Genomic DNA, 22,514 nt, shown 5'->3' on the forward strand with positions numbered 1-22,514 from the left:
GTACTGCAGGTGGGAGCTGAGGTGACTCATGAGGTAAATTCCAGTTAGTGAGAATTTGGCATCAAAATCTAATAACAGTCTCTGGTTTTGTCTCTTTGAGGTCAAAACACACGGAGAAACGGATATCTGCTGCACTTGAGCTGTCATGTGATTTGCAACCTCTCTGAGGAAGCCTGACTACCTTTTTAGGTCTTGTTACTGTAGGTGGCACCTTGCATAACCCCAATCATCCCATGCTTGTCATGCTGCGATTATTTTCAGTTGTGGAGGCTTCGTGGTTCGACACTGATTGTGGTGGTTCAGCTTAAAATAAAAGCAACCTGCGGGGAACAGTGCAAGCACTCTGCCTGAACCCTCGCTCTCTTTCAGCACGAAAGTGTGTTTGAAGACAGTGAGATGTCTACCAGAAAATTGCAAGGGAAAAAATAGGAGGCATTACGGCCTCGGGAATGGAGCTCTCCATCAATAATGCAGCGGAAGCAGCAGTTAATGCCCCCTTTAATTCAACAGGTCTGCAGACAACGACACAGTTATTCTTCCTCAAGTGCTGATGCTCGATGAGCGGCAGCTACCTTAGGCTTTATGGCTTTGTGTGGTTTCTCTGCCAGGTCTTTCCCCTGACCTCAATCGCAATTGCTGAGCCTTTGATGGGTTTTCATCAGTGGCTCCTGCTAATGGAGTTTCCAACTTCACTAACTCTCTCAGATCCCGATAGTGCACTGCTGCAACAACAAAGGAATAATGTCCACATAAAGTCAAAATATATGAGCTCAATTTAAAGTGAACAGTGAGTGTACACCTTTTAGAAACAAAAACAGGGCAGTGTCAAATCACAGTGTTACACAGCTTTATAGTCTAGGTCAGTTCTGAAAGAAGCAAAGCTATCTTGTAGATGGCAAGTGTATCAAAAGTCTTTTGCTTTGAGGTTTTGGCTTTTTAGAGATTACCGAAACTTTACTGAGCAAAAATTAATTGCAGGCTGGTTTTTAACGACTTCAAAGAGAAGTGAAAGTAGCACATTTATAAACTCTGACTCAAGCTTTTTTTCTCTCAGGAAATTCAGATTCTTTCCTTATAGGGGTGTCATTATGTTCATTTCTACTTCAGTGTTTTTGTTATTGGAAACTGCTAGAGTAGCTTTTCCGCATTCACAGTTTTTTTTCACACATTTCATACTGTCTGATTTAATGTCTGAAATGTGCCATTCCCTCCATCCTTTCTTTAAACTTTATTCTCAATGACTGCCCTCGAAGCACCAGCTTTAATGACAGGTAGGTGAAGGTGCTGTGTGCATGACAATATTAGGGATATTGTCAAGAATAGAGCCAAGAATAGAAAAACTGCTTGACTAGAAGCATTGAGCAATGTAGCCTGAGCTTCAGGCTCATAGTGATTACTTAGCACATCATCATATGCTGGCCTTAAAATTTGCTACTTATAAATGAAAGTATTGCGTTCAAAATCATTCTTATATGAAGCATTTAGTATTACGGACAAATGTTTATACACTTCAAAAGTACCTGTTCTGCTGAAAAACATATTGTATGAGAAGATTCGATTTTTTTAACCTGTAAAATCTCTTTTTCAAGAGTGTCCTGGCCAATGAGAACAGCAGTACAATCATAAGTTGCATGAAGTAACTGCATCCAAGTCATTTAAAAGTCATTTATTCCTTAAATTCAATATGTGACAGACCAGTTCCTTGAGTTTTAGTTGTAGCTGCTGATTGCAGGAGGCAGGAGCTTCAAATTTAAACACAACTTTTCCAAAATCAGTTTGAAGTTTTGGGAGAGACCGAATGAATTAAATCTGGTACCTGAGATAATAACCTTTTTGATTAACATAATATCTGAATGTAAGGCTGTATATAAGATGAAACCAAACCAAAATTAGCTTCAAAAAACAAATACACCAGTGGTCTCAGTCTATGACATAGGAACGCACACCACCCAAACCACAAGATACTTATAAATACTTTGTAATTTGTAATGAATCTCATTGGTCCACAATAGACAGAATCCAAAATATATTACTATTTTGAGGACACATGAATATAAATCACATCAACATAATCAAGTACAGACATAAAAGTGGAAACAACATTTCTCGTTTTTTTGCCTCAAAGGACAAAAAGGACTTTATTTTAAAGTTTAAAAAAAGATTAATGTTTATGTACTGGAAATACTCAGCAACAGAAACTACAAACAACTCGCAAGAATCTGAAACAGGTTAACTGCATTTATGTAATCATTTGTTATTATTAATCTCTGGCTCTCTTCCACAGCGTCTCTTTGACTTGTCTTCCTCACCTCACCCCAACCAGTCACAGCAGATGGCTGCTCCTCCCTGAGCCTGGTTCTGCTGGAAGTTTCTTCCTGTCAAAAGGGACTATTGTATTGTATTATTATTGTCTCTGTTGTTGCACGATCTCTACCTTACAATATAAGTGCCTTGGGGCAACTGTTGTTGGGAACTGGTGCCGTATAAATAAACTTTAACTGAATTGAATTTCAAGTGCATCAGGTACCATTTAACATAAAAGCATAGTTTGTAAAGTAGCTATGGAGAAGCAGAAGTACAGCGTTCTTCAGAAATTATACGAAGGAGGAGGTAAAAGTATAAAAAATGGAAAATCTTTACTAAATTTAGCTGTCAAATAAAGCTGCACTAAAACAAAATGTAAAAGAAAATTAAAATATTATTACACTTTAAAATTTACATAGGAATATTATATTGAAGTCGTAATTTTAGTCTTTCCTCCTCTTCCCGTGATACGGACGAGTGAGCCAGTACCTGAGTAAAATAAGCTGGCGTATTTTCCTTCAGTTCCTCCTTATTCAAACCAAAACGTTAGACAAGACAAGATGAAAACCTTGCTTAAATCAAAATTTTGCAGTGTGGATCTGATTGAAAAGAATTTATTTTGCATTGTCACACAATGAAATATGAACCTTAGATGTCTAATATTTCTTAGTCTTGTTTCGTGTCCTGATAATCTGCATATCAACTGTTTACTTTCACCAGAGTTTTAAAATGGGGCCAGTGTCTGCACTATCACCACATACACACTCGCAGGCAAACACTCAGAAAGCTAGAGTAATCATGGAGAGAAATTCTCCCGTCATTTCACTGTTTCCGTTGGATTCTGAGCAGTCTGCCTCAGCGGCCTCTGTCAGAGAAATAGTGGGTCATTCATCAGGAGAGAGATTAAATCTTCATCCACTGCTACTGGATGTTGGAAGTACTTTATCTTTGGAAGAGAAAATAAAAGTAAAGAAAAAAATCCATCCTTTTAGGCAAACAAAATTGTTTAATTTCCTTTTATCACTCGGCAGCATCTGCTGGTGTGGACAGTTTGCACCTAAACAGCTGCTGTTGAAAAAGCAAGTCCAAAAAGTGATAAGCAGATGATATGCTAACATACATATATGGGTCAGTCAGTCAGTTATAACATGCAAGGCATAAACATTCTCAACTGTTTTAGAGGCTAATAAACACAACAAATGAAAATTTCCTGTTTACCTCTTCGACGTCACCATATTCCTATAGGCCAGCTAAGCTGATTTTGTATGGTAGTTCTTTAGCTCCATCTGTTGGAGGACATATCACAGTGTAAGCGTCGCTCTATATCTACTAAAGTTTGTTTTAAAAGCGCTTACAGCAAAAGTATTTGGCTCATTTAAGCAGACCACAGAGAAGATTCATAGATGTAGTGATGGAGGACATGCAAAGGGTTGGTGTGACAGAACAGGATGCAAAGGATAGGGTGACATGGAGGCAGGTGATCCGCTATAGAGACCCTGAAAAGGTTGCAAGAAAAGAAGACAAGAATTTGTTTATTTTATTCAAGTTGTAACTTCTACCAAGATAATACCATAAAAAGTAAAACTAGTCAGCATTCCTACATAATTTGGCTATTTGAGGAGAACACTTTCTATATTTAGCCTACAGGTGCTTCTACTTTGACACTGCAGCATATTCAAGTCATCATAGGCTCTCAATATAACATGTTAATTTAAACTGTAAAGTATAGCCCCAAGTCCAATTAAGTTGCTAAGTAAAATAAAATGTAAATAAAACAGAATGCAAATTTCATAATGGATATTTTATTAACAATAGAACACAGAAAACATATCAAATGTTTACACTTAGAAAATGTACAATTTAAGCTAAATGTTATTTCATTTTGAATTTAATGGCAGTGACACCTGAGGGGCCTGAGCTGATGGACTGTAATGAGTTGGATGTTGTCCCATTTTTGTCTGATACAAGATCCTAGCTGCTCCTGGGTCATCTCTGTCGTAGTTTTCATTTTATAATGTGACAAATGTTTTCAGCTGGAGAAACGTCTGAACTGCAGTGCAGTACCCCAGCTCTTCAACTTCAAAGCCATGCTGTTTTAACAAGTACATGCAGATGTGATCTGGATGCGAGCACATGTTGCTTTAAGATCTCTATATGCCTGTCAGCATTGATTGTGCCTTTCCAGATGTGAAAGTTGACAGTTCCATAAGCACTAATGCACGTCTATACCATCAGAGATGTAAGCTTTTTAACTGAGCAAGCCCAATGGTCCCTCTGCTTGCATTCATGTTTGCAAAAAGAAGTTCAGGTTTCGATTCGTCTGAACACAGTTTTGCATTTCATGTATTTCAAATTATTGAAATATATTAAATATAAATTATTTTAAATGAGCTTTGACCCAGAGACAATTTATGGATCATATATGGCTTATTGTTTGCATGATAGAGCTTTAACCTGGATTTATGGATGAACTGTGTCCATAAACAAGGATTTCTGGAAGAGTTCCTGAGCCCCTGCAGTGATTCCCATGACATAATCATACTGGTTTTTATTACAGTACCGCCTGAAGACACAAAGATCACAGGGATCATTTAATGATCTTCAACCTTGCCTTACGCACAGAGATTTCTCCAGATTCTCAGAAACTTTTGATGATATTATGTAAAGTAAATGTTAAGATATCCCAAGTCTTCCAAATTTTATGTTGAAGACTGTTATTCTGAAAGTGTTCCAAAGTTTGTAGATGCAGGTGAACCTTGGCCCATCTTACTTTTTGAGTAAGCGTGGGCTTTTTTCCCCTACCAGTCAGTTATTGATCAAATGAACGTGATTAGTTGCAAACGGTTTCTCCACTTGTTTCTTTTTAGTACCGCCTATTGTTCCAGTCTTCTGTTGTCTCCATCCAACTTCCTGAGATGTGTTACTGCTCTCAAATTCAAACTGAGTTAGTATATTTCAGGAAATGTGTTACATGTTTAAACTTAGACATTTTACTGTTTTTTATGTTCTATTCTGAATAAAATACAGGTTTATGAGGTTTGAAAATCATTCAATTCTCCTATTATTTATATTTCACACAATGTCGCCTTTTTTTTTTAAATGTATGGAACGCCAGGACTGCCATAATGAATTAATTAAATACACCATTAAATAATTAATTAAATGTGGCAATAATTAATTAAAATTGGAATTAATTAATTAAATAAATAGGTATGACACATGTAATTAATTAATTATTGACACATTTAATTAATTATTTATGTATTTCACATTTTAATTAATTATTGACACATTTAATTAATTATTTAATGATATATTTAATTAATTATTTATGTGTTTCACATTTTAATTAATTATTGACACATTTCATTAATTATTTAATGATATGTTTATTTATTTCATTTTGGCAGTCCTGGCGTTCCATAACACCATACCGTGCATCTATAAGGAAACTGAGGGTTAGCACTGGCGGCTGCCAGTATTTTTCACGTAGTATCAGGTAGGTTTGGTTAACTTTTTTCCCCTTGAAGAATGAAATCATCAATTAAAAAGTGTATTTTGTATTTTCTCTGGTTATCTTTGTGTAGAATTAAAATGTTTTTGATTTGAAACATTAAAGTATGACACATATGTTAAGAAGTAAGATATCAGGAAGGGGGCGAATACTTTTTCACAACAATGTAAGTGGTCAAGCTAAAGGAATAATTGTGATATTTAACATGTTATAATGCTTCATTTAGAGCTACTGTAGCCATACAACCCAGTCTCATAGGAAAACATAACAGACTGTGGGGATTATATCATTTTATATCATTTTAATATGTTTATTCTCTGATATCCTTTTTATTAAGCTTTGAGTAGTGGCATTTGATTAAAACATTTATTCAATATATATTACACATATAGTTTCAAGCATGTTATTACATATATTGTAAGAATGTGCTTATGAAAGAGTTGGCCTTCTGTTTGGTAAGAGGTTACAAGCTTTATCTGGTGAGCTGAGAGGTGAGACAGAGTCGAGTGAGGTCGAGACAGTTCGCCTGCATACACAGACAGTATATAGATTCATTTCTAGGTTAGAGTTAAGACATATTTTGCTTGTAACTGCATTTTGTGCCTGCATAAGCAACAGTTTTTGTAGAATGTGTTTCTGATGTTCCAGAGATAAGCGAGAATAAGAAGATCAATAGGAAGCACCTGGCATGGAGACGGAGAAAATGTCTTTTTGTGTGTGTGTCAAAGGTTGTGAGCAGAAAAGCTGTGGTTACTGTAACTTATGCATGTTATGTATCTGCTTTGACGCATCAGGGGGCGTTATACCCTGACATATAAAAACATTTTAACTATGCTGTTTTGGGGGATTTATGCTGAGGATTGTGATGGTGTATTTCTTTCACACATGTGTTTAATAAAATCATTGTTTTGACGCACTTGGACCAGCAGTCGTTTGTCTCACACCTCAATCACGAATCGGGACAAGACACACCGGTCCACTGCATCCATTTCACACTTTGCTTCTCCAAAAAGTGAAACGGACAGGCATGCAGAAGTTGCATCACCAGCAGGGGTAGATAATAATAATAATAATAATAATATTAAAGCCACCAAGTCAGTAGTGAACAAAAAACATATGATGTACATTCCAATGTCCTTAATCACCAGAAATGATTAAGCAGGGCAGATAATAATATATATTTATATATGTAAATAGGTTCATAATGTCTGTTTAAACACTTTCCTGTGATTATTTTCATGTAGGCTTGAAATAAAATATCTCCCTCCGCTGTTACTGCAACTTACTGCAAGCTCTGCATGCGTGTCCTTATCATACTTTGGAGATATCAGATGAAGATGATTCAAATTTTTGCAGGGACTTAAGGACATTTTAATTTTTTATATATATATAATAGAGAATTATGAATATAATATGTACCTTCACACGATGTTTATAGCAAGTCGCTGTAAAAAAAAAAACTGCAGCACTTTATGAAGGATGGCTACATTTGGGCTGGGTTTATTTGTTTTCACATTTACAATAATAGGAAATGTTTACTGTTGGTGATTTTTGTAATATAATGATGTTGCCAATCAAACTACTATCCTATAGTTACCAATTGCTGTACACTTACTTACTCTTCCTTACTGCCCACTTAATTTCACTTCCTGTGGAAGGTTTTTTGCTATGCTCTGAAGGCAAAAACCAGCCTCATGTGCCTCTAACTGAAGGTGTTTCTGTGTTACCAAAAAGTTTACTCCAAACATGTGCCAGTATGTGCCACTATAGCATCTTCAGTATTACAAGAAAACATCCTTTTTTTCCATCTAAAACTTTCAAAAACAATGACGTGCTGCTTTCTGTATGTGTGACTTCAACTTTAAACAATGTGTGATTAAATGTTTCCTCTAGAAAAAAATCTGACTAATCACAGTTGAAAGGGGAAATAAAAACATGAGATGATGGCATTAGCCTGTGGGTTAACCTCTTAATATGTTGCCTTATGTGTTCCATTTAATATACTATCTACAGTCCTGTTCTCTTTTGCTGCTTATGTGATTCTGACATGAAAAAATGTGGAACATATATAAAGTGCTTGGTTTAGGATCATAGAACATTAAAATGTTTTGCCAGCAGAAAAACAGAATCAAATAATAAAGCTTTGTCTTTGAAACTATTGCTGAGGCTCATCAGGGAAAGGCAAAAACACTATGTTGCCAAAAGTATACACTCGTCTGCTTCGCACGCCTATGAACTTGAGTGAAATCCCATTATTAGTCTCAGTCTCCACTCTAAATCATTACAAATCATCTATAGGATTGAGTTCACTGGACACATGTGGAATATTGTTGTCTTTCATGTTCCCTCACCACTGATCTGACTAACTTGCCCTTTCTTTTAAAGGAACCCCGGCTATTAAGACAAGTTTTAGCTAAAATATGTACTGTGCTTTCAACAATATATATGTGGTATTAAAATACGCCAAATGTTTTCCTTTTAAGCACATTTTATATAAAACCATTACCAGTAGGCCGCCATTGTTATTTACTTTTGAACACACTCTGGGTAGTGACGTCATACGGTTGCATCGCAACGAGTTCAGTTAGCAGCACACTGGAAATGGCTTCTGTTCAACCTTTCCAGTTTGAACCAGAGCAAACCGAGAGAGAGGATGAAAATAGTCAACCAGTACTTATTTTAGATGAAGATGGAAACAATCCGTCGCACGAGGACGCGAGAGTGAGGGAAAACTACTGCAGTCTATGCGGCTACTGCTTGCCAATAATGGCAATGGCGACTGAGAGCGTTTGCTGTAGCTCAACTTCATGGAAGCAGCTATCCATGGTATCGCATAACCGCATGATAAAACCATTAATATGATTCTATTTTTTATTAGACAGGAAATTTACGATATCGTTAGTTTTACAGATTCTTCATGCATATAATATATCACATGTAACCCTTCTGGAATATATCCAACAATTTTGAAGCCGAAATATTGTTTCAGTGACAAGTTATAGGCCACAATCACTTTTTGGTAGCGCTAAAATGCCATGTTCTCAGTCGTTATTCTGAACAAACAAGAAAGAGTCATGGTGATACTGGCACAATAGGTCTTTATTGTTTTAACTACTATTCGACAGTCTTATAACAAATATGAACAACGAGAGTAGACATACTAAACCTGTAGGCATTAATTATTCCATCATGATGCGTGTAGTCATTCGTGACTGCGCTACACACTGAAAGCAACCTTCTGATAAGCGTCATAATTCGGTTACGAGAAACGTTAAAGCTCCATAAATGCATACCTTTGCCTAATAACAAAGGCATAAATGTGTTTGGGGGTTTTTTCCCCCACGTTATATCAGTTGCACGGAAGTAGCTGGCAACGCAAGTAATCCGGGCGCTGCAGCTTTAAGCAGCTGCGCGTGCTCCCGCGGACGGCAATCAGTTTCTGGCAGACAATCACTTTTTGGCACAACACCGGCAAAGTTATGTGACATTAGCGATGTTTGTACTTCCAGCATTTACTTTGTTTTAAAGCCTTTACTTTATACGCCGTTAGATAGTCGACCTTAATCTTACAGAGAATGTGATGATTTTGTGGATAATTAAAGTCAGTCATATATCCACAAACACAACAGGCTGAAAGTCAGTGATGCTGCTCCGTTTGCAGTCCTGAATATCACGGCACAAGCAGGATTCACTGCACTGTTAATGTTAGCTATGTTATATTGCTGCCTCTGTTCGGTGGTGTCGAGCCAAACGGACTTTAACGTGTGTTTGAACGAGCTGACGGTTCACTCGTTAAGCTGAAAGAAAGATGCTTTAATCACAGGAGTCACACATGTGTCCACTGCACCATCTGGGAACTCTTCTTGTTTAGCACTCGTAATAACACAAACACTAAATCCTCCTGTTTGTAGCAGTGTATACACCTGAGACTGTCACCTGTCTGTCTGTCCTGCACTCTCTCTGTTTCTTTCTCTCTGATTGTGGAATAAAAGTATGAACAACATAAGTTACACTTGTGTTTGAATCCTGCAGCTTATCACACATTTGATTTCCATGTGTGACAACTGCAAGTGTCCAGAGTGAGGACAGACTGAGGGACCCACTGCTGCACATCATCTGTGAGGCTTTGCACCCCTGATGATCCACCAGGACAAACTCAGCAGTGTGTGAGGAAGAGGAGGAGGAAGAGCCAGCAGCAGCTGACAGATGGAGAGAATAGACAGACTGTTCCCTGTTTGTGAAGGACTGCTAGAAAAGTTTAACATAACTAATTGTCTGTTCTGAATCAGTTTTATTAGGTAATGTTCAAATAATTGTATCATTCCAGTGTTTTCAGTGTGGGAGAAAGTACTCAGGGCCTTCAGGTTACACACTATGAAAGGCAGAAACAAGTTTAATGTTCAGAAACCTAAAGTCTGTATCAGCAGCAGAATGGAGCTAAAAAAAAAAATGTTTGTTTCAGTTCTATGAAGCTTTGAGTATTTTGGATTAGTAGCACTGCTGTGTTTGTTGCATCATATTGCTGTAATTGTTTATATGCTTTATATATTCTGAGCTAAGTTGATCTATAGTGTTATATCATATTCTATAATGATGTTATGTGTTTGGATACTTTCTGCCCAGTTTGACCCATTTAACAGAAGTCAGCCTGTTTAAGGCTCTGATATCTATTCTGTGTTACTTAAAGCAGTTATGACATGGTCTGATTTTCTCACCCAATAAAGGAATATTTCATATATCAGTCTACCCTTCATTTTATCAGAAACAGTTTTCACGGCTCGTACATTTTCTTTTTACACATATATGTAAGCATTGAGCCAAATTTAGTAATGCCAACATATTAAAAGAACAATATTTGTCTCTTATATATAATACATCTATATATACAGGGAGTGCAGAATTATTAGGCAAGTTGTATTTTTGAGGAATAATTTTATTATTGAACAACAACCATGTTCTCAATTAACCCAAAAAACTCATTAATATCAAAGCTGAATGTTTTTGGAAGTAGTTTTTAGTTTGTTTTTAGTTTTAGCTATTTTAGGGGGATATCTGTGTGTGCAGGTGACTATTACTGTGCATAATTATTAGGCAACTTAACAAAAAACAAATATATACCCATTTCAATTATTTATTTTTACCAGTGAAACCAATATAACATCTCCACATTCACAAATATACATTTCTGACATTCAAAAACAAAACAAAAACAAATCAGCGACCAATATAGCCACCTTTCTTTGCAAGGACACTCAAAAGCCTGCCATCCATGGATTCTGTCAGTGTTTTGATCTGTTCACCATCAACATTGCGTGCAGCAGCAACCACAGCCTCCCAGACACTGTTCAGAGAGGTGTACTGTTTTCCCTCCTTGTAAATCTCACATTTGATGATGGACCACAGGTTCTCAATGGGGTTCAGATCAGGTGAACAAGGAGGCCATGTCATTAGTTTTTCTTCTTTTATACCCTTTCTTGCCAGCCACGCTGTGGAGTACTTGGACGCGTGTGATGGAGCATTGTCCTGCATGAAAATCATGTTTTTCTTGAAGGATGCAGACTTCTTCCTGTACCACTGCTTGAAGAAGGTGTCTTCCAGAAACTGGCAGTAGGACTGGGAGTTGAGCTTGACTCCATCCTCAGCCCGAAAAGGCCCCACAAGCTCATCTTTGATGATACCAGCCCAAACCAGTACTCCACCTCCACCTTGCTGGCGTCTGAGTCGGACTGGAGCTCTCTGCCCTTTACCAATCCAGCCACGGGCCCATCCATCTGGCCCATCAAGACTCACTTTCATTTCATCAGTCCATAAAACCTTAGAAAAATCAGTCTTGAGATATTTCTTGGCCCAGTCTTGACGTTTCAGCTTGTGTGTCTTGTTCAGTGGTGGTCGTCTTTCAGCCTTTCTTACCTTGGCCATGTCTCTGAGTATTGCACACCTTGTGCTTTTGGGCACTCCAGTGATGTTGCAGCTCTGAAATATGGCCAAACTGGTGGCAAGTGGCATCTTGGCAGCTGCACGCTTGACTTTTCTCAGTTCATGGGCAGTTATTTTGCACCTTGGTTTTTCCACACACTTCTTGCGACCCTGTTGACTATTTTGAATGAAACGCTTGATTGTTCGATGATCACGCTTCAGAAGCTTTGCAATTTTGAGACTGCTGCATCCCTCTGCAAGATATCTCACTATTTTTGACTTTTCTGAGCCTGTCAAGTCCTTCTTTTGACCCATTTTGCCAAAGGAAAGGACGTTGCCTAATAATTATGCACACCTGATATAGGGTGTTGATGTCATTAGACCACACCCCTTCTCATTACAGAGATGCACATCACCTAATATGCTTAATTGGTAGTAGGCTTTTGAGCCTATACAGCTTGGAGTAAGACAACATGCATGAAGAGGATGATGTGGACAAAATACTCATTTGCCTAATAATTCTGCACTCCCTGTACACTGTCACAGATACTTGTCTTTAAGTGAAGATTTAAGGTGATAGGAAATATAAATAAATGCAACTTGAATCTTTACTGAAGCTCAGTGTTTGGCACAGAGTTCATGTTCACAGCTGTAATAACTAATAATGATTAATATAATATTGGCCATATTATATTTACATTACCAAAGTGAGATGACTTTAGTCTCATGAACAACATTAGCTAATTGTTATTTACTAGCTAATCTTAAATGACTGTTCAGTACAGAAATGAAGCCCAACAATCATGTTTTACAGTCCTGTGGTCTCAGCCTCAGATACTTATCAAATCACACAAAGCTCATGTAGAAACAAATGTACAAAATATGTTCTCCTTCATTTCTGTCAAACAAAGCTGTATGAAACGTTTCCAGCTGTTAGTATCATGGTTGCTAGGCAACCTGGGCAGCGCGACGGAGGCTAGACCGTCCCATATCACAAGCCTACAAGCCTCGCACTTCCAGCCTCATCGGTCTTTGAGTACGCGGCCCTTGAGGACCGTTAAGGCTGCGTACTTTAAGGCTGCAGACCCTGAATTGGGAAACAGTCCCTGAATTGGGATACAGCCATGCATACGTGTTTTGGTTCGTGCAACTGGTCCGTCCGGTTATTGTCTCCCCAGAAACATTTCCGTTGTCTTTTTTCCTATTTCCGTTGTGCTTTGTGTGCTTTTGCAGCATTTTTCTTTTTGCAAGTGTTTTCTGAAGTTGCAGTCCGTTTGGCCTCTCAGGGCCACCGTATATTAATTGGCTCACAGGACGATGACGTCACATATATTTGGAATCTTACAACGAATCGGATCCTTTGATACGTAAAAATCTATAAATAGGGGTGACACCAACGACTTTTAGTTCGTTAATCGCAGCATTTATGTTTGCAGGATTGAAACGTTCACCAAAGAAGTATTTTTGAAACACCTGGATCCTTTTCGGAGTAACTGTTTACAGATTCCAACATGTCTCAGAGGAAACGACCCTACAGATTTCTAAGGTAAGTTTTCTTGTTTTTTTGTTTCTCTTTTTTTTTTCTGTTGTTCACTAACAGAAAAAAAGACTCACACAGGCTCACCTCTACACGGCTGTTGTCTCCTGTAACCCTGCATGGTTCTAAGGTACGTTTTCTTTCTTGTTTCTGTTGTTCTTGTAGTTATTGTCCTCAGGTCAGGTTTGAAATTGGGACAGTTTTTTTTTTTTATGTTTCCTTACTGTAAAAATTTGGCCATATGAAGCTAAACTATTAACTTGACGGCTAGCGCAATGCTTTAAAAGAAAACGATAATCGAATATCGTTTAAGTGCCATTGGTCAGCACCAATGATTGTAGAAAACATCGGTTATTGCAATGACACGTATTTTTTTTGTGTGTGTGTGTGTGGGGGGGGGGTTACAGAGATTGAAACTTTACTGATAAATTCTCCAAGAAGTTTGTTTACTGTTTACAGATTCCAACATGTCTCAGAGGAAACGACCCTACAGATTTCTAAGGGAAGTTTTCTTGTTTGTTTTTTCTCTTTTTCACTAACGGAAAAACTGCTCACTCAGGCTCACCTCTGCAGTGCTGCCGTCTCCTGTAACGCTGCATCGTTCTAAGCTTCTTTTTCTTTCTTTTTCTTTTCTTCTTGTAGTTTTTGTCCTCAGGTGCGGTTTGAAGTGTCTGTGTTGTGCAGCTGGTCTGGTCTGTCTCTAGACAGTCCAGACTGCACCCATCAGTAAATGGTGGAGGCTCACAAGGACAACACACAAGTTTCTGAAATCTGCGTGAGGGTTTCTCCGACGAAGTGAGGGCCATGAGGCACAGCTCCCCGTCCCCCGGTGACCCTGCTAGGTCCACCTTCTTAGGGAAACCCTCTGCAGAGGAGCCAAGAGAGCCAGGAACTTTGAGTTGTGTTTGTCCACTCAGGCATCAGTCATACTTGCTGTGTAGGCAAGTTCCTGTCAGAAGGAAGAGGCACAGCAGGTGCGCCGGGGGGCGGAAGACGGTGCCTCAGCGCCTCTCTCCTTCTGACATTGTTAAAAAGAACACAGCAAATTTATAATTATTTATATTTTTATATGCAGGTAATGTCCTCAAGTTCTTAATAACCACTTTTTCCTCTCTCTCTGTTTGTGTGTCTTGTCTCTTTCAAACAGGCGCCGGTCCTCAGCTCTGCAGTGCTGCCGTCTCCTGTAACGCTGCATCGTTCTAAGCTTCTTTTTCTTTCTTTTTCTTTTCTTCTTGTAGTTTTTGTCCTCAGGTGCGGTTTGAAGTGTCTGTGTTGTGCAGCTGGTCTGGTCTGTCTCTAGACAGTCCAGACTGCACCCATCAGTAAATGGTGGAGGCTCACAAGGACAACACACAAGTTTCTGAAATCTGCGTGAGGGTTTCTCCGACGAAGTGAGGGCCGTGAGGCACAGCTCCCCGTCCCCCGGTGACCCTGCTAGGTCCACCTTCTTAGGGAAACCCTCTGCAGAGGAGCCAAGAGAGCCAGGAACTTTGAGTTGTGTTTGTCCACTCAGGCATCATTCATACTTGCTGTGTAGGCAAGTTCCTGTCAGAAGGAAGAGGCACAGCAGGTGCGCCGGGGGGCGGAAGACGGTGCCTCAGTGCCTCTCTCCTTCTGACATTGTTAAAAAGAACAGCAAATTTATAATTATTTATGTTTTTATATGCAGGTAATGTCCTCAAGTTCTTAATAACCACTTTTTCCTCTCTCTCTGTTTGTGTGTCTTGTCTCTTTCAAACAGGCGCCGGTCCTCAGCTCTGCAGTGCTGCCGTCTCCTGTAACGCTGCATCATTCTAAGCTACTTTTTCTTTTCTTCTTGTAGTTTTTGTCCTCAGGTGCGGTTTGAAGTGTCTGTGTTGTGCAGCTGGTCTGGTCTGTCTCTAGACAGTCCAGACTGCACCCATCAGTAAATGGTGGAGGCTCACAAGGACAACACACAAGTTTCTGAAATCTGCGTGAGGGTTTCTCCGACGAAGTGAGGGCCGTGAGGCACAGCTCCCCGTCCCCCGGTGACCCTGCTAGGTCCACCTTCTTAGGGAAACCCTCTGCAGAGGAGCCAAGAGAGCCAGGAACTTTGAGTTGTGTTTGTCCACTCAGGCATCAGTCATACTTGCTGTGTAGGCAAGTTCCTGTCAGAAGGAAGAGGCACAGCAGGTGCGCCGGGGGGCGGAAGACGGTGCCTCAGTGCCTCTCTCCTTCTGACATTGTTAAAAAGAACACAGCAAATTTATAATTATTTATATTTTTATATGCAGGTAATGTCCTCAAGTTCTTAATAACCACTTTTTCCTCTCTCTCTGTTTGTGTGTCTTGTCTCTTTCAAACAGGCGCCGGTCCTCAGCTCTGCAGTGCTGCCGTCTCCTGTAACGCTGCATCGTTCTAAGCTTCTTTTTCTTTCTTTTTCTTTTCTTCTTGTAGTTTTTGTCCTCAGGTGCGGTTTGAAGTGTCTGTGTTGTGCAGCTGGTCTGGTCTGTCTCTAGACAGTCCAGACTGCACCCATCAGTAAATGGTGGAGGCTCACAAGGACAACACACAAGTTTCTGAAATCTGCGTGAGGGTTTCTCCGACGAAGTGAGGGCCGTGAGGCACAGCTCCCCGTCCCCCGGTGACCCTGCTAGGTCCACCTTCTTAGGGAAACCCTCTGCAGAGGAGCCAAGAGAGCCAGGAACTTTGAGTTGTGTTTGTCCACTCAGGCATCATTCATACTTGCTGTGTAGGCAAGTTCCTGTCAGAAGGAAGAGGCACAGCAGGTGCGCCGGGGGGCGGAAGACGGTGCCTCAGTGCCTCTCTCCTTCTGACATTGTTAAAAAGAACAGCAAATTTATAATTATTTATGTTTTTATATGCAGGTAATGTCCTCAAGTTCTTAATAACCACTTTTTCCTCTCTCTCTGTTTGTGTGTCTTGTCTCTTTCAAACAGGCGCCGGTCCTCAGCTCTGCAGTGCTGCCGTCTCCTGTAACGCTGCATCGTTCTAAGCTTCTTTTTCTTTCTTTTTCTTTTCTTCTTGTAGTTTTTGTCCTCAGGTGCGGTTTGAAGTGTCTGTGTTGTGCAGCTGGTCTGGTCTGTCTCTAGACAGTCCAGACTGCACCCATCAGTAAATGGTGGAGGCTCACAAGGACAACACACAAGTTTCTGAAATCTGCGTGAGGGTTTCTCCGACGAAGTGAGGGCCATGAGGCACAGCTCCCCGTCCCCCGGTGACCCTGCTAGGTCCACCTTCTTAGGGAAACCCTCTGCAGAGGAGCCAAGAGAGCCAGGAACTTTGAGTTGTGTTTGTCCACTCAGGCATCATTCATACTTGCTGTGTAGGCAAGTTCCTGTCAGAAGGAAGAGGCACAGCAGGTGCGCCGGGGGGCGGAAGACGGTGCCTCAGTGCCTCTCTCCTTCTGACATTGTTAAAAAGAACACAGCAAATTTATAATTATTTATGTTTTTATTTGCAGGTAATGTCCTCAAGTTCTTAATAACCACTTTTTCCTCTCTCTCTGTTTGTGTGTCTTGTCTTTTTCAAACAGGCGCCGGTCCTCAGCTCTGCAGTGCTGCCGTCTCCTGTAACGCTGCATCGTTCTAAGCTTCTTTTTCTTTCTTTTTCTTTTCTTCTTGTAGTTTTTGTCCTCAGGTGCGGTTTGAAGTGTCTGTGTTGTGCAGCTGGTCTGGTCTGTCTCTAGACAGTCCAGACTGCACCCATCAGTAAATGGTGGAGGCTCACAAGGACAACACACAAGTTTCTGAAATCTGCGTGAGGGTTTCTCCGACGAAGTGAGGGCCGTGAGGCACAGCTCCCCGTCCCCCGGTGACCCTGCTAGGTCCACCTTCTTAGGGAAACCCTCTGCAGAGGAGCCAAGAGAGCCAGGAACTTTGAGTTGTGTTTGTCCACTCAGGCATCATTCATACTTGCTGTGTAGGCAAGTTCCTGTCAGAAGGAAGAGGCACAGCAGGTGCGCCGGGGGGCGGAAGACGGTGCCTCAGTGCCTCTCTTCTTCTGACATTGTTAAAAAGAACAGCAAATTTATAATTATTTATATTTTTATATGCAGGTAATGTCCTCAAGTTCTTAATAACCACTTTTTCCTCTCTCTCTGTTTGTGTGTCTTGTCTCTTTCAAACAGGCGCCGGTCCTCAGCTCTGCAGTGCTGCCGTCTCCTGTAACGCTGCATCATTCTAAGCTTCTTTTTCTTTCTTTTTCTTTTCTTCTTGTAGTTTTTGTCCTCAGGTGCGGTTTGAAGTGTCTGTGTTGTGCAGCTGGTCTGGTCTGTCTCTAGACAGTCCAGACTGCACCCATCAGTAAATGGTGGAGGCTCACAAGGACAACACACAAGTTTCTGAAATCTGCGTGAGGGTTTCTCCGACGAAGTGAGGGCCGTGAGGCACAGCTCCCCGTCCCCCGGTGACCCTGCTAGGTCCACCTTCTTAGGGAAACCCTCTGCAGAGGAGCCAAGAGAGCCAGGAACTTTGAGTTGTGTTTGTCCACTCAGGCATCATTCATACTTGCTGTGTAGGCAAGTTCCTGTCAGAAGGAAGAGGCACAGCAGGTGCGCCGGGGGGCGGAAGACGGTGCCTCAGTGCCTCTCTCCTTCTGACATTGTTAAAAAGAACACAGCAAATTTATAATTATTTATATTTTTATATGCAGGTAATGTCCTCAAGTTCTTAATAACCACTTTTTCCTCTCTCTCTGTTTGTGTGTCTTGTCTCTTTCAAACAGGCGCCGGTCCTCAGCTCTGCAGTGCTGCCGTCTCCTGTAACGCTGCATCGTTCTAAGCTTCTTTTTCTTTCTTTTTCTTTTCTTCTTGTAGTTTTTGTCCTCAGGTGCGGTTTGAAGTGTCTGTGTTGTGCAGCTGGTCTGGTCTGTCTCTAGACAGTCCAGACTGCACCCATCAGTAAATGGTGGAGGCTCACAAGGACAACACACAAGTTTCTGAAATCTGCGTGAGGGTTTCTCCGACGAAGTGAGGGCCGTGAGGCACAGCTCCCCGTCCCCCGGTGACCCTGCTAGGTCCACCTTCTTAGGGAAACCCTCTGCAGAGGAGCCAAGAGAGCCAGGAACTTTGAGTTGTGTTTGTCCACTCAGGCATCATTCATACTTGCTGTGTAGGCAAGTTCCTGTCAGAAGGAAGAGGCACAGCAGGTGCGCCGGGGGGCGGAAGACGGTGCCTCAGTGCCTCTCTCCTTCTGACATTGTTAAAAAGAACACAGCAAATTTATAATTATTTATATTTTTATATGCAGGTAATGTCCTCAAGTTCTTAATAACCACTTTTTCCTCTCTCTCTGTTTGTGTGTCTTGTCTCTTTCAAACAGGCGCCGGTCCTCAGCTCTGCAGTGCTGCCGTCTCCTGTAACGCTGCATCGTTCTAAGCTACTTTTTCTTTCTTTTTCTTTTCTTCTTGTAGTTTTTGTCCTCAGGTGCGGTTTGAAGTGTCTGTGTTGTGCAGCTGGTCTGGTCTGTCTCTAGACAGTCCAGACTGCACCCATCAGTAAATGGTGGAGGCTCACAAGGACAACACACAAGTTTCTGAAATCTGCGTGAGGGTTTCTCCGACGAAGTGAGGGCCGTGAGGCACAGCTCCCCATCCCCCGGTGACCCTGCTAGGTCCACCTTCTTAGGGAAACCCTCTGCAGAGGAGCCAAGAGAGCCAGGAACTTTGAGTTGTGTTTGTCCACTCAGGCATCATTCATACTTGCTGTGTAGGCAAGTTCCTGTCAGAAGGAAGAGGCACAGCAGGTGCGCCGGGGGGCGGAAGACGGTGCCTCAGTGCCTCTCTCCTTCTGACATTGTTAAAAAGAACACAGCAAATTTATAATTATTTATATTTTTATATGCAGGTAATGTCCTCAAGTTCTTAATAACCACTTTTTCCTCTCTCTCTGTTTGTGTGTCTTGTCTCTTTCAAACAGGCGCCGGTCCTCAGCTCTGCAGTGCTGCCGTCTCCTGTAACGCTGCATCGTTCTAAGCTTCTTTTTCTTTCTTTTTCTTTTCTTCTTGTAGTTTTTGTCCTCAGGTGCGGTTTGAAGTGTCTGTGTTGTGCAGCTGGTCTGGTCTGTCTCTAGACAGTCCAGACTGCACCCATCAGTAAATGGTGGAGGCTCACAAGGACAACACACAAGTTTCTGAAATCTGCGTGAGGGTTTCTCCGACGAAGTGAGGGCCGTGAGGCACAGCTCCCCGTCCCCCGGTGACCCTGCTAGGTCCACCTTCTTAGGGAAACCCTCTGCAGAGGAGCCAAGAGAGCCAGGAACTTTGAGTTGTGTTTGTCCACTCAGGCATCATTCATACTTGCTGTGTAGGCAAGTTCCTGTCAGAAGGAAGAGGCACAGCAGGTGCGCCGGGGGGCGGAAGACGGTGCCTCAGTGCCTCTCTCCTTCTGACATTGTTAAAAAGAACACAGCAAATTTATAATTATTTATATTTTTATATGCAGGTAATGTCCTCAAGTTCTTAATAACCACTTTTTCCTCTCTCTCTCTGTTTGTGTGTCTTGTCTCTTTCAAACAGGCGCCGGTCCTCAGCTCTGCAGTGCTGCCGTCTCCTGTAACGCTGCATCGTTCTAAGCTACTTTTTCTTTTCTTCTTGTAGTTTTTGTCCTCAGGTGCGGTTTGAAGTGTCTGTGTTGTGCAGCTGGTCTGGTCTGTCTCTAGACAGTCCAGACTGCACCCATCAGTAAATGGTGGAGGCTCACAAGGACAACACACAAGTTTCTGAAATCTGCGTGAGGGTTTCTCCGACGAAGTGAGGGCCGTGAGGCACAGCTCCCCGTCCCCCGGTGACCCTGCTAGGTCCACCTTCTTAGGGAAACCCTCTGCAGAGGAGCCAAGAGAGCCAGGAACTTTGAGTTGTGTTTGTCCACTCAGGCATCATTCATACTTGCTGTGTAGGCAAGTTCCTGTCAGAAGGAAGAGGCACAGCAGGTGCGCCGGGGGGCGGAAGACGGTGCCTCAGTGCCTCTCTCCTTCTGACATTGTTAAAAAGAACAGCAAATTTATAATTATTTATATTTTTATATGCAGGTAATGTCCTCAAGTTCTTAATAACCACTTTTTCCTCTCTCTCTGTTTGTGTGTTTTGTCTCTTTCAAACAGGCGCCGGTCCTCAGCTCTGCAGTGCTGCCGTCTCCTGTAACGCTGCATCGTTCTAAGCTTCTTTTTCTTTTCTTCTTGTAGTTTTTGTCCTCAGGTGCGGTTTGAAGTGTCTGTGTTGTGCAGCTGGTCTGGTCTGTCTCTAGACAGTCCAGACTGCACCCATCAGTAAATGGTGGAGGCTCACAAGGACAACACACAAGTTTCTGAAATCTGCGTGAGGGTTTCTCCGACGAAGTGAGGGCCGTGAGGCACAGCTCCCCGTCCCCCGGTGACCCTGCTAGGTCCACCTTCTTAGGGAAACCCTCTGCAGAGGAGCCAAGAGAGCCAGGAACTTTGAGTTGTGTTTGTCCACTCAGGCATCATTCATACTTGCTGTGTAGGCAAGTTCCTGTCAGAAGGAAGAGGCACAGCAGGTGCGCCGGGGGGCGGAAGACGGTGCCTCAGTGCCTCTCTCCTTCTGACATTGTTAAAAAGAACACAGCAAATTTATAATTATTTATATTTTTATATGCAGGTAATGTCCTCAAGTTCTTAATAACCACTTTTTCCTCTCTCTCTGTTTGTGTGTCTTGTCTCTTTCAAACAGGCGCCGGTCCTCAGCTCTGCAGTGCTGCCGTCTCCTGTAACGCTGCATCGTTCTAAGCTACTTTTTCTTTTCTTCTTGTAGTTTTTGTCCTCAGGTGCGGTTTGAAGTGTCTGTGTTGTGCAGCTGGTCTGGTCTGTCTCTAGACAGTCCAGACTGCACCCATCAGTAAATGGTGGAGGCTCACAAGGACAACACACAAGTTTCTGAAATCTGCGTGAGGGTTTCTCCGACGAAGTGAGGGCCATGAGGCACAGCTCCCCGTCCCCCGGTGACCCTGCTAGGTCCACCTTCTTAGGGAAACCCTCTGCAGAGGAGCCAAGAGAGCCAGGAACTTTGAGTTGTGTTTGTCCACTCAGGCATCATTCATACTTGCTGTGTAGGCAAGTTCCTGTCAGAAGGAAGAGGCACAGCAGGTGCGCCGGGGGGCGGAAGACGGTGCCTCAGTGCCTCTCTCCTTCTGACATTGTTAAAAAGAACACAGCAAATTTATAATTATTTATATTTTTATATGCAGGTAATGTCCTCAAGTTCTTAATAACCACTTTTTCCTCTCTCTCTGTTTGTGTGTCTTGTCTCTTTCAAACAGGCGCCGGTCCTCAGCTCTGCAGTGCTGCCGTCTCCTGTAACGCTGCATCGTTCTAAGCTTCTTTTTCTTTCTTTTTCTTTTCTTCTTGTAGTTTTTGTCCTCAGGTGCGGTTTGAAGTGTCTGTGTTGTGCAGCTGGTCTGGTCTGTCTCTAGACAGTCCAGACTGCACCCATCAGTAAATGGTGGAGGCTCACAAGGACAACACACAAGTTTCTGAAATCTGCGTGAGGGTTTCTCCGACGAAGTGAGGGCCGTGAGGCACAGCTCCCCGTCCCCCGGTGACCCTGCTAGGTCCACCTTCTTAGGGAAACCCTCTGCAGAGGAGCCAAGAGAGCCAGGAACTTTGAGTTGTGTTTGTCCACTCAGGCATCATTCATACTTGCTGTGTAGGCAAGTTCCTGTCAGAAGGAAGAGGCACAGCAGGTGCGCCGGGGGGCGGAAGACGGTGCCTCAGTGCCTCTCTCCTTCTGACATTGTTAAAAAGAACACAGCAAATTTATAATTATTTATATTTTTATATGCAGGTAATGTCCTCAAGTTCTTGTTAACCACTCTTTCTCTCTCTTTCAGGGAAATCCTTTGCAGATGAGTTTTTCATAGCTATGAACCTTTTAGTAATTTGGTCTCGACATCATATTTATATAAAACTAAATTTTCAGTGAACATTTGAACCCCACTCGGTCGCGACAGATGGCCACCCCTTTCTGAGCCTGGTTCTGTCGGAGGTTTCTTCCTTTTAAAAGGGAGTTTTTCCTCCCCACTGTCGCCAAGTGCTTGCTCATAGGGGATTTGGGGGCTTTGTTAAAACAAGTGCTGATAAGTTCAGTGGCATCAATTTTAGGACTCAGCAAATATGTAAATGGATCTTTCGTCATCAAGTGACGAAAGATCCTTTTAAAACATTCACCACTTGTGTTTAGTTGTTTATAAATATGATTTCTGGGACACTAAGGCTAAAAACAGACTAATTTGTACAATTAGGGGAAAAAA

General features: G+C 41.8%; 1 long non-coding RNA gene across 21 annotated transcripts; it reads left to right on the top strand.

The window, feature by feature from the left end:
* Positions 1-12,733: 12,733 nt before the first annotated feature.
* On the top strand, positions 12,734-22,288 carry LOC146710198 (uncharacterized). 21 transcript variants are annotated; one of them, XR_014920548.1, is made up of 6 exons: positions 12,734-12,874; positions 13,171-13,280; positions 13,353-13,401; positions 13,731-16,582; positions 16,789-20,148; positions 20,353-22,288. It is a non-coding gene; the product is annotated as an uncharacterized LOC146710198 (long non-coding RNA). The 21 variants fall into 21 exon arrangements; XR_014920549.1 differs by having other exon boundaries at positions 12,873-12,887; XR_014920565.1 differs by lacking the exon at positions 12,734-12,874 and having other exon boundaries at positions 12,947-13,280; positions 16,789-17,772; positions 17,979-20,148.
* Positions 22,289-22,514: the final 226 nt, after the last annotated feature.

The sequence above is a fragment of the Copadichromis virginalis genome, linkage group LG5 (assembly GCF_057382275.1).
Source record: "Copadichromis virginalis isolate Kocher_CV1m ecotype Utaka linkage group LG5, C_Virginalis_male_GT1.1, whole genome shotgun sequence".
Classification (NCBI taxonomy): Eukaryota; Metazoa; Chordata; class Actinopteri; order Cichliformes; family Cichlidae; genus Copadichromis; species Copadichromis virginalis.